Raw genomic sequence first — 13,189 nt, 5'->3', positions numbered from 1 at the left:
CGGAGGGTTTCGGACTTAGAAAATGTTGCAGGTTTGTCAGCTGTTGAGTTTCTGGTACTTCCTTCTTCGCGTTCGGGGGAGTACCCACGCGAACGCGATGGGTTAATTGTTGCTGAAGGAATTTCCATCTACGCGAACACGTAGCTCAGGTTGCGAACGCGAGGCTTTGGGGGGGATAACCCTTCGCGAACGCGGTCCTGGCCACGCGAACGCGAAGGCCAAATGGGTCTGGGCAGGGGGTGGGGTAGTTGTCTTACGCGAACGCGAACCCTTGGACGCGAACGCGAGGGCTCGAGGAGATTACTCTCCGCGAACGCGAGCCCATGTACGCGAATGCGAAGGCTCACCCAGCCTGACCATCGCGAACGCGAAGGGCATTTTCGCCCAGTGATTTTAAAAAGGCCAAAAACAGAACACTTTCGGATTTTATAAAAATTTCACAAACCTCTTCTTCTCCAAAGCTCTTAGGCGATTTTTGAAGCTTCTCTTCACCATAATCTCTTAGGTAAGTAATCTTTAACTTGTTTTCTTCATTTTTCATCAACACCCACTAGATTTTTAGGCCTAAAACATGTAATTAAGGGTAGAAATTAGGGATTTGGGTAGAGTTAGGGCTTTTTGATTATTTATGTTTTAGACCTCGTTTTGGGGTCGGATTTGAAAATAAATTATATATTCGGGCTCGTGGGCGAATGGATGATCGGGTTTTGGTCTGAACCTCGTGTTTTGACCAAGCGGGCCCGAGGTCGATTTTTGGGATTTTGGGAAGAATGATTGGAAAGTTATAATTGAACGTTGGAATTGGATGTTTAGCACTTATTGATGATATTGAGTCAATTATGTATAGATTCGATTGGGTTGGAGCCGAATTTGAGAGGAAAAGCGGTGTTCGAGGCTTGAGTTGGCCGTGAAAGTTCGAGGTAAGTGTTCGGTCTAACCTCAGCTTGAGGGATTAGGAGTTGAGTCCTATTTGCTACTTGCTTCTTGTTGAGTGCGACGTATAGGCATGGTGACGAGTATCTATACGTTGCTGTCGAGCATGACCGTGAGTCTTAAATTTGAACGTTGTTGTGCTCTTAGATGGCACTTCAGATGCTTTAATTAATGATCTCCTATATTGAGTAAAGATTGATTTTATCCTCGTAGATCTTAGTTATGATTGAGTATTGTCATTAATTGAGCTGAGTAAAAAATGAGTTAGGATTTGGTTATAGCTGATTCTCTCTTGTCGGGATGACTGTTTCGATATTGTTGTTCCCTTGCCGGGAAGTTATTATATTATTTTTGTTCCCTTGCCGGGATTTCTTGTAATTTTGTGATGACTTGTAAATAGGAGCGGGTGGTATGCCTACCACAAGATATAATGGAATGGGAGCGGGTGGTACGCCTACCACAAGATATGATGAAATGGGAGCGGGTGGTACGCCTACCACAAGATCGATAAAATGGGAGCGGATAGTATACCTACCACGAGATATAATAAAATGGGAGCAGGTGGTACGCCTACCACAAGATATAATGAAATGGGAGCGGGTGGTACGCCTACCACAAGATATAATGAAATGGGAGCGGGTGGTACGCCTACCACAAGATATGAGAAATGGGATCGGGTTACACGCATGCAACAACATGAAACTGAAAGTGAAAGTTGCCTTATTTCTTTTTATCCGTGGTAGAAGTTAAATTGTAGTTTCCTTATTATTCTTTGATATTTTGTTTTATCTGCTACCCCCGAAGCATGTTCCCCTTCCCCAGCTTTGATTGCTTATTACCTGTTTATTTTTTCTACTATCTATTATATATCTGCACAGGTTTATCTGGAGTCTGGTCCTAGCCTCGTCACTACCTCACCGGAGTTAGGCCAGACACTTACCAGCACATGGGGTCGGTTGTGCTGATGCTACACTCTGCACTTATGTGCAGATACCGGAGCAGCGTTTGAGCAGCAACATTAGCTCGGGAGCCAACCTTCAGTCCACCTGGACACCGAGGTAGCCTTGTAGGTGTCCGCAGGCCCGGCGTCTACTCTATCCTATTTTATATTTTGTTAGACAATGTTATCTATCTTTCAAACTGATGTATGTAGTATTCTTAGTAGTCCGTGGATGATGTGACACCATGTTCTGGGTAGAGACATGTATTGGTTTCTAGATATTTGGGTTTCATATTTATTTAAGACTTCCGCTAAATTTTATTTTTCGCTGTCATTTAAATGCTTAATCATTGATAATTTAACTGGCGAAACTTGTATAAAAACGAATGAGTTAGTGGTTTCTAAGTTCATGGCTTGCCTAACTTCTACGAGTATGCACCATCACGACTCCCGAGGGTGGGAATTCCGGGTCGTGACATTTCCCTATCTTTTAATACCAACTTGTAGGGAGTAATATGCATGTGAAAAGTTACCCGCTTTATTCTCCAGTTTGTACTACACAAACAAAAGAATGCCACAATAAAATGGATATTTGTTGATATAAAAATCCATATCATAATAAACTTGGAGTTTATTGATAATTCCACACGTCATGGTATAAATATGAACTTTATCAATATTGATAATTTATTCAGTTGGCATAATTGATTTAGCCATGTTAATTAAGTATGAAGTGCATAAATAAAAAAGAATTCACGTGGGTAAATATTAAAGAACTAGAAAGTTCTTTATGAATTCTCTTATGTTGCATGTTCTCATTATTTATTAATAGACCAACTAAAATTGAGATTGAATACTGGAAATATCAAAAGTGAATATGGGTCCATTCACCTGCCATGTATACCACATAAGATGCATCTATGAGATGATTACATGTGCGATTATTATTAGCCAACAACCTGATATTTGCGAGGTAACTTGCTCAATAATTCTATTTAGAGCATAACTTCCAGATTTTCTATTCAAGATAGTTTATCTTGATTAGTTGGTTTACATCACAACTGGTTTAACAAGATGAATTATTGAGTGTCTTCACTTAATAGTAAAACTATTGCTTATGAGAACAAAGTTATATACATATATATCAGTTTGATATACGTTATATACGAAAGTATATTATTTTCTCCCCTCACAAGTGGTTCAGGGTCAGGAACCAAATAATTTCATCTTATTATTATTGATGTGCGGTGTATATTTGATCAACACCATAACGCACAAAGGTGAGTTTTCAAAGTTGAGGAAGCAAGTTAGTTTTTCTAACATGAGGGGGAGACATAATAAATAGTTGAGAAAAAGTTACGTGGAATGAATTATCATTTGTACATCTAGATCCTCGAATAAGATAATATGAACTTAAAGTTCATAAAAAGATAATTTATTTGCAATATATTGCAAAGCATGCCACTACATTTGCTGACCCAAAGAAAGTAATTATATATTCACCGTATATGCTCCTATTACATTAAGTTCTAGAAGGACAAAGTCTATGGTACACTTAAATCGTATAGACAAATCAGTTTCAAATAAACTTCTTGATAAAGAAGATGAGCAAATGATCATAATAAGGAGGCAAGTGATCTAGAAGATCACATGACATAACACTTCATAAAATCTCAGGAGAGATTCAGGTACCTTAATATATGAATGAAGAAATCTCTATATTATGTCTATATGAAAATAAGGAGGTTAGAACCGATATAAAATGTTCGTTGACGACATTTATGATAGCGCTAAATATATATGAGGATCTTAAGTCTGGAGAAACAATTTGAATAGAATTAGTTTCATATGAAAGATATGTAGATTTGAACATGTAGTTCAAACACTTGAAAGTATAAATCAATGGTATGTACAATCAGTTTCGATATCTTATTTGGCTAGCATGACATGAAAACTTGATATGCATCTAACTAAAGTCTATTATATGACTTAACTTATATGACAATCCTTGAAGGATTTAAATCGCTTGAGGCATATACAATTCTTGGTCCTGAAGTACCATATCCTAAGTGCAATTTGTGCACATATGTATCTTGTTATAACTATAAGCATGACAATATGATAACGGGAATTTTTACCTCTATGGAGATATTGAAATGTCATTCCACAATATTATATGAAGACATTATGTATCTATCCAGAAGGATGCTTTCAAGGTGCAATATTTTCATTCAAGTTAATATGGCTCATTTGATTCTTAAATCTCTATAAACAATCTTTAGAAGATGTGCACAAGATTGGAATGCGAAGGTTGAAAGATGTGAATTGATGCTCTCATCAGGGGGAGTTAATACACGTTGTACTCTTTTTTCCTTACAAGGTTTTGTCCCACTGGGTTTTCCTTGCATGATTTTTAACGAGGCAACCAAAAGGCGTATTGTTAGATATGTGTACTCTTTTTCCTTTACTAGAATTTTTTCTACTGAGTTTTATTTTATTAAGGTTTTAATGAGGCATATTATCTGTTGAATAGACATTCAAGGGGGAATGTTATAAATAGAATTCTATTTAAGGTGAATGTCTATACTTCAGAGAGATTTTAGAGTTTGTTACTTGGTGGCTAAGTCACTTTTCCCCTATAAATAGAGGGTTCTATTCCATTGTAATTCATCCCAAATCAATAAGAATTGTCTTTCCCTACTTTTCTTTGCAATATTTTTCTTCTTCTTTTATTGTTTCATAACAGTCCCGAAATAGTTTATGAATGAAGATAAATTTAAGGGGTCGTTTGGCAGGGTGTATAAGAATAATGCGAAATAAAGTGTATTAGTAGTGCTGGGATAGTAATGCACATGAGCGAAGCCACGTGGTTAAAGGTGGTCACTTGACCACCATTCGTCGAAAAATTACAGTATGTATATAGGTACAATATTACGTATTAGAGGTATATAACACATATTGAACACCCTGTATCGAAAATTTTTTCACTTTTTTTTAAACTTGAACACTCTTGAAAAAATTCTTAGCTTCGCCACTGGTAATGCATGCATTAGTTATGTAGATATCATTTCTTATCTACTGTTTGGTATGGTGTATTAAAAATTATAATGCATTGCATAATTTTTAAGAAAAATAGTTGTTTATAAAAATGTCTTCCGTATTCTCTAGCTTTAAGGGACTTTAAATATAATTTTATCTTTAACCATATTAATGCATGCATTAATAGTCTTAGTATTACTAATATCATAGTTTTCTGTGCATTACTTATACATAAGTAATACTAAATATGATGTATAACTAATATAAGCACTAGTTATACACAAGAAATGTTCTATCACTAAACTCCCAATATTAATATATGCCTCCCATAACTCAAATAAACAAAGGAGTTGTTTATTTGGGATTATGAAGGCATTAAATCACTTGTCTAGGGACAAAAGCTAAGAAGTTAAGTTGCCTTACACATAATACTTACCATAACAATACAATAATACTTCATTTGATCCACTTTAATTGATTTTTCTGATTGTTTTCACACGTATTAAGTGATCCACCACTTTACATTAATTAACAATATAATTGACTATATCAATCTTAATTTATTTATTAAAAATATAACAAACTTTTTAGGCTCTTTATTCCAAGGACAACATTGGAAAAAAGAAGTTAACTTCTTCTTGATATCTGAAAAAAGTAAATATTGTGGACCACAAAGAAAATACTAAAAAATTAATTAAAATGCACCGAAAGAAATATCAAATTAAGTAGAGCTTTTGACAAAATTAGCCGCTCGGCAAAAACTATAAACAATCTCCGAGCCCACAATTGCACATTACAACTCGTAACCAAAAACAAATAAATTATGTTAACCACTATGCCGCCCCGAGCCTCAGCTTTCTTATACATAATTATAATTTAGTGTTAGGATAATTCCAGAGATTAACATCCTTTATAATAGTTTTTAATATTACATTTACTTTATTTATTATAATTTTTTGTGTAATAATTCTTTCAACTTATTTTTTAGTAATGTAGAAAAATAGGAGTATAAGATAAATGGGTCCTTTTCTATATAAATTCTATCAAACTATCGTTATTTAACAAATTCTTTAAGGATAAAAATCACAGTAACAGTCCAATCTATCAATACTCAATATCTGTCACCCACCAACGACCCCCCCCCCCACACACACACCAAGAAAAGAGGAGAAAACAAAACCCAACAAACAAAAACATAAATTTATGGAACATAAAGATCTGAACTTTTGAATCCTTTTCTAGATAAGGGAGACAATTTATACTTATAATTATATAAAATAGATTGTTATTATACAATTTATATATAATAGACTGCCACTATATAAAATATATACAAAATAGAATGTCACTATATAAAAAAATTATACAAAATAGACTGTCACTATATATATATATAATAGATTGTCACTATACAAAAATATACTAAATAGACTGTCACTATACAAAATATATGTCACGACCGAGATTTTTCTACCCTCGGGGGTCGTGATGGCGCCTACTAATGTGAGCTAGGCAAGCCAAACCTTTAACGACTTACCTCATTGTCCAATTATTTCTGGTTAACAATTATAAGGCGATAACGTGATAACAACGGAAATTCAAATTTAAGCGGAAGGCAACAATAAAATATATGAAAACTGTATCTATTACAAATACTTAAGCCTTAACCACCCAAAATCTGGTGTCACAGTGTCACAGACTGTCTAAGATTGCTACATACAAAGTCTGAAGAAATAACAGTACACTGTTTCTGAATAAAAAGAAAATGAAACAGGAAATAGGGATAGATGGAGACGCCAGGGTCTACGGACGGTTGCAGGTCTACCTTGGATCTCCGCGTGGACTGAAGGTAGCCTCCACACTACGGTCCAAAAGCTGCTCCGGGATCTGCACATAGTGCAGAGTGCAATATCAGCACAACTGATCCCATGTGCTAGTAAGTGTGTAGCCTAACCTCGGCGAAGTAGTGACGAGGCTAGGACCAGACTACCAAATAAACCTGTGCAGTTCAAATATATACATCGGAAAAGAAGTACAGAAATAACCAGACAAAATGGGAGGGGGAGCATGCTGTGGGGGAGATAACAGTTCCGAATAGAAAGGTGTTGATACCCAATCTTTCCCTAAGTATTTTTTTACACTTAAAAATACTTTCAAAATAATATATATGTGCATACATAAGCATGCCCAAGTGTTTTGGTATTTTTCCCAAATTTTTAAAGATTTTCAAAACCAATTTATTGTCTATTTTAGCAGCGCAAAATCCATAATTATTCCCAAAATTATCATTTTGGTGAATAATTTTTTATTTCTCATATTTACACCAAAATATAATTAAGGTGATTTTTTGCATATTTTTACAAATTTATTTGGTATTTAAAGGCTAAATTGCATGTAATTGCAATTATAGCCTATTTTACAATTAACAGCATTTCATAATTATTAAATTATTTTTAGTATTTTTAAATTAATACTTATACCTTATTAATCAGTTCAGTGCTTTTAATTTGTTTTAAAAATCATTTTAACTATTTTATATAAAATAAAAAGGAAAAACTGGCTATTTGACATTTAGCCTCATCTCATTGCAATTATAGCCCATTCAGATTTCAATTTTAGCCCCCAATTTACCTAGTCCTAACCCCAATTAGACCGACCCATATTTTGAACCCGGCCCAGCTCTGATTTAATCTGAGCCATTGATCAAATGAGATCAACGGCCCAGATTTGCTTGCCTTAATTAAATCCAATTACCCCCAGACCCTTCATTTCCACGAGATTCTCTATCTCTCTTTATATCATCTCTCACTCTCCCTTCTCTCTAGAACCTTCTGGTTCTCTCTTCTTCTCCGATGAACTCACCGCCTCTCCGACCACCTCCAGCCTCACCCCTTTCGACCACCAGTCGCCGTGAAACCTTACCTCATTGATTCCCTCTATCGGTGAGACCCCAGAAGCCTCCTCCATACAAGATGGTCACTGAAGGCTTGGTCTGGTTTGTCTCTGGCCTTTCTCCGATGGGTTTTGGTCCGATGGTGCTATGGACACCATTATTGTTGAGTTGCACAACCAGGTTTCTCTTATCTCTCACTGGTTTTTTACGAAACCCTAATCTCGACCCAAACCCTTAAATCTCTATATTTTTAACGATTTTTAACTCACACCTTTATGTTTTACACTACTCTCTACTCGATCTTTACGATTGTTCAAGTTTTAAACGTTTTCGTTCCCTTTTTCAAACTAGGGTTTCTGAACCCCTTTTCGAAATCACTTTATCTTTCTGATTTTGAGTACTATATGTTTGTGTTTGTATTATTTGCTGGTTTGTGGGATCTTCTAGGTTGTTCTCCGAGTTCTATGCTTTAATTTTTGTTATTAGGGTTCCAACCTTCTACTGTTTCTGTGATTTCTTGCTTAGGGTTCTCTGATTTTCATGTCTATTGTGTTTTATAGGTCTAATTATTCATCGTTTACCAAATATTCTGCTGATTTTGTGCATCTTTTCGAATCCCCGATTTGTATATGTTTTCCTTAGAAGTTTTACACTGATTTTTTAAATCACTTCCTTATTCGTGAAAAGCTCTCCTTACTTAGTACTGATTCCCTGTGACTTTCAATTTCATCCGTGATTCTTTGAACTAATTTGTATGCACAATATGCTGTCCTTATACTTTCCTTACTTGAAATATTCTGTATTCAGTCCTTATCACATGCATCATACTCTTACTACTCCTATTATGGAAATACCAGTCTTGCAAATAATAATTTCCTTATTTGATACAATTTGTACCCGTTTGAGCTATGACTCCCTAATTGAAGGGAGTCCGAAGCTTTAATTGATTCTAATAGGCATTATTTCCATAACTATGATCAGTCTATACGTGTTACCTTATTTTCCACTTGTTTTCAAAAACTATAAATAGTCTACCCTCTCTTTGGCATAAGAGGGACAATCACTGCTCTGAACTCTCTCTTACACACATAAGCATCTTCACTGCTCTCTCTCTCTTATTTTTTCTACACATTCTCTCACTTCTACTGGTTACCCAGTCGGCTGAAAGCCAAGATTGAGTAACTTGTTACTCTACTGCTGAATTGCTCTGCTTCTCTTGGTCTGCATACACTCCTGCTCTACTTCCCTGCACACCACTGCTCTATATTATCTTACTCTTGACTGGTATGTCTCCTATTTGATTTACAGTTCCCAAAACAACATGTTTTATGTGTATTGCACTTCCTCTTGTTCCTTTTTATGCTTCTACTTATGGTTCTGCTGTTCTCATTGCAATTAACATGCCTCTGTGTTAATTGATGTGTCTATATTTCCCTTAATTCAGCATGCCTACTACTTCCTTTATTTGTCTAATGCATGTTTTTTCTTACCCCTGTACAATTATCAGCATGTAACCCTGAACCTCTTTGGTAAAAAATGTTGTGACTACCTAAGTTCTGAAATGCTTTTCTCTGATGACTATGTATGTGCAACTGTGCTCTTACATGTGAACTACTTGTCCCCATGCCCCCTTGTCCCCTATTTGTGTTTGTTTCCCTGAACTATGTGTGATGTTTTGATTCTGAGATTGTCTTACTCATCTCCTTACAAAAACTGTCATACTCTTCTATTTTTTTCAAGAACTGATCCTATATGGATCATGTTAAACTGTTTTCTCCTCTCAACTCAATTTCTTTAAAAACTCTATCACACACTCTCACTACTCTTAGAGATTAGGTCCTACCCCTTTCGTGTAAGCATTGCTTTGGGTATCTTTGAATACCCACTGAACTTTGATGCACAATGTCGCACCTCCTTTAAAAAAATCAGAAAAGTTCCATTAAAACTACTTTTGAATACTTTAAATCCTATTGAGTGCTATTATCCTGTTTTTCAGCAGCCCATTACCCTTTGTTTTCCACTATCCTATTAAATTAAAAACCATTAACAAACCACTTTCAGCCCACTACTATGTCACATTACCCTTACTGTTTTATCCCAGAAATGCCCCTGACTCCTACTGTTATTACTGAAAAAAATCAGAACCTACTGCAAAACTGATTCTATAATCTGTATAAACTTGATTATTCTTCTGATTTACAGTTATAACCAATCCTATGAACCTCCTAACACAATTGTATTTGACCAACTTTTGTAAACTTGAATTCAAACTTAACATCACAACAATATTACACTGAGTTCAGTATAATGATTCAAACGAACTTTAACTTTGAACAAAATCAAACAAACACAGGAGCATTGTCAATATACTGACAATGCCCTGAAACTCAATGTTCAGAAATCAACATATACACACCATTGACAAACTTTCTGATTTATTAAACAAGAATCAATTAATTGGGAAGAACTAATTGATTAATTTCAATGATAATAATCAACTCCAAACAGATAAACAGGATATTACAAACAACATTTTCAGAAGCAAGATTCACAATACAACTAATCGACGAACTTAATCGAGTCGATTACACACATTGTACATAATCACAATTAACAGAAACAATTCACATTTAGAATCAAGTAGACGGGTAGGGGACAATATAACAAAATTGACTAGAAAATTATGAAAATTTAGACAAACTAATGAAATGAACATAGAATATACGTAGAATACACACAAGAAACAGAAAATTACCTCTGAACCTTCAAATTCAACCGGACTCAACTCAATTTGAATTTGGACTTTGTTTGAAATCAAACAGACCTTAGTCGAAGTATTTTCTATTGAAAATACTTTGACTAAGGTCGATTAAACCTCAATCTTTCGTCTGAAGTGAACAGAATCCAAAAGTCTGGTATTTCTAGGGTTCTTGAAGGTTCGATTTGGGACTTAACCATTTCTGGTCAGATTCGAGGGGGACCAAATACGACACAAGGGTGAGGGTAGCCTAGGGGTCATTTGGTGTCAGTTTAGAACGGATCTGAGTTTGTTCTTGTTTGGTCCGAATCTTCAAAAGAAGATTCGAGAAGCTCGGAACTGATTCGAGCCAAACAAACTTCAGATCCATAACGAGGCATGCTAGGGGGTACTATGGTGTTATTTTGGAAGCCATTGGAAAGGTTTGAGTTTTCAGACCCACCTTCGATTTAGTATTCGAAGAGTTGGGGTCTGATTCGAAGGAAACTAAGGTCAGATTTGTGTAGAGGATGTTCAGGGGGTTCTAGGGTATTATTTTGGTGACCGGCGGCGTTGATGCCACCGGGTTTCAGGCGGTGGGATTCTAGGACGGCTAGGGTTAGGGGTGGGGTTTGGGGACGATGATGAACAGTGAGAGGAGGGGGTGTTCAGTTAGGGGCCGGGGTAGGGGCTTGGGCCTTATATAGGGGTGAGGTGGATTGATCTCATCCGTTGGATCAATTAAGATGCACGGTTGAGATCAATCCACTTATCCAAACGACATCGTTTGATTTAAGTTGGGGAAAGGGGTCAACCCGGGGTTGAAATGGATCGGGTTTGGGTGAGTTTTTTAAGACCGTGGGATCAAGATGGATGAACGGTTCAGATCTAATTGCCCTTAAACGTCGTCGTTTCATTTATGCAGAAGCTGAACTGGACCGTTTGATTGCAATGAATCAACGGCTCAGATTTGAGGTATCTCATGCGGCGTCGTTTAGGCTTGTTCGAATTGGACCGGACAGGGGGATGTTGGATTGGGCTGTGGGGGGGGTAATTTGATTTGGGCCTGGATTTTAATCCAGGTCCAATTTTTATTTTACAACTTATTATTATTTTTTTATTCTATTTTATTATTTATCAAAAAAAAATCCTAACAAAAATTATAAAACAATTTTTAACCTTACACAAAATATTAATCACTTCATAACAACTATTCAACATACAGATAAAACATTAATCACACAGTGGAATATAAAAAATAGAACAAAAATGCATATTTATCTTTCAAATACATAATTAAATCCTATATGCATGCAACATGTATTTTATTTTAATTTTCATTTTATTATGACAAAGTAAACATTTATGGACATACAACAAATATTTAACACCATGCAAATTCAAGAATTACACAGTAAAAGAAATTTATTTTATTTTTTGATTTATTTTGGAGTAGTTTTCGTAAGGCAAAAATTACGTGCTCACAGCTGCCCCTCTTTGTGCGGAAACTCGAAGAGTTTTTGTGCAAAGATAAAGTGAACAGACACGAGCAATTTTTGCTCGTTCAAATACTCCGTGGGAAGCATTTTTTGAAAGATTTGACCGAACCTCTGCTTCAAAGGTTTCCTACATATCCTTGGCTATAAAGGAATCAGGTCAATGTAGTTCGGGAAGTTTTGGGTAGCTGGGACTACCGTGGGACTGTGATGTTACTGCTGCTTCGTGCTATTTTTACTGCTTGCTGACCTCCTTATTACACCTTACTTCAAAGGTAATACAAAAACTAAACTAGATTATGGTACAGGAATTAAAAAAATCTTATCTAGATCATGCCCTTGCGTTTCTTGTTGTCTTGATATCTTGGTGACTCTTGGGCATTTGGCTTATTCCGTATTCTTTATCATTATGTCCCGTATTTTCTTTTGGGACTCTTGTTGTTTCTTGCTGGGGATTTTGTTGGACTCCTCTGCTTTATTGATTCTAAATATGCTCCTTTATCATATGAGCGGGCTTTTGATTTCAACACTTCAATTGCATTCCCTCGTTCTCCAGGTGGGTGCCTTGACTGCTTCTTTTCTTTCTTCATCCTCATTCTCCAGGTGGATGCCTGACTTCTTTAATTCTTATCCTCATTCTCCAGGTGGACGCCTGACTTCTTCTTTTCTCATCCTCATTCTCCAGGTGGATGCCTGATTTCTTTAATTCTTCATCCTCATTCTCCAGGTGGACGCCTGACTTCTTCAATTCTCATCCTCATTCTCCAGGTGGACGCCTGACTTCTTCAATTCTCATCCTCATTCTCCAGGTGGACGCCTGACTTCTTTAATTCTCATCCTCATTCTCCAGGTGGACGCCTGACTTCTTTAATTCTCATCCTCATTCTCCAGGTGGACGCCTGACTTCTTCTTTTCTCATCCTCATTCTCCAGGTGGATGCCTGATTTCTTTAATTCTTCATCCTCATTCTCCAGGTGGACGCCTGACTTCTTCAATTCTCATCCTCATTCTCCAGGTGGACGCCTGACTTCTTCAATTCTCATCCTCATTCTCCAGGTGGACGCCTGACTTCTTTAATTCTCATCCTCATTCTCCAGGTGGACGCCTGACTTCTTCTATTCTCATCCTCATTCTCCAGGTGGACGCCTGAC

Source organism: Nicotiana sylvestris, chromosome 4 (genome assembly GCF_000393655.2).
Source record: "Nicotiana sylvestris chromosome 4, ASM39365v2, whole genome shotgun sequence".
NCBI lineage: Eukaryota > Viridiplantae > Streptophyta > Magnoliopsida > Solanales > Solanaceae > Nicotiana > Nicotiana sylvestris.
Note: the sequence above shows the minus strand (reverse complement) of the source record.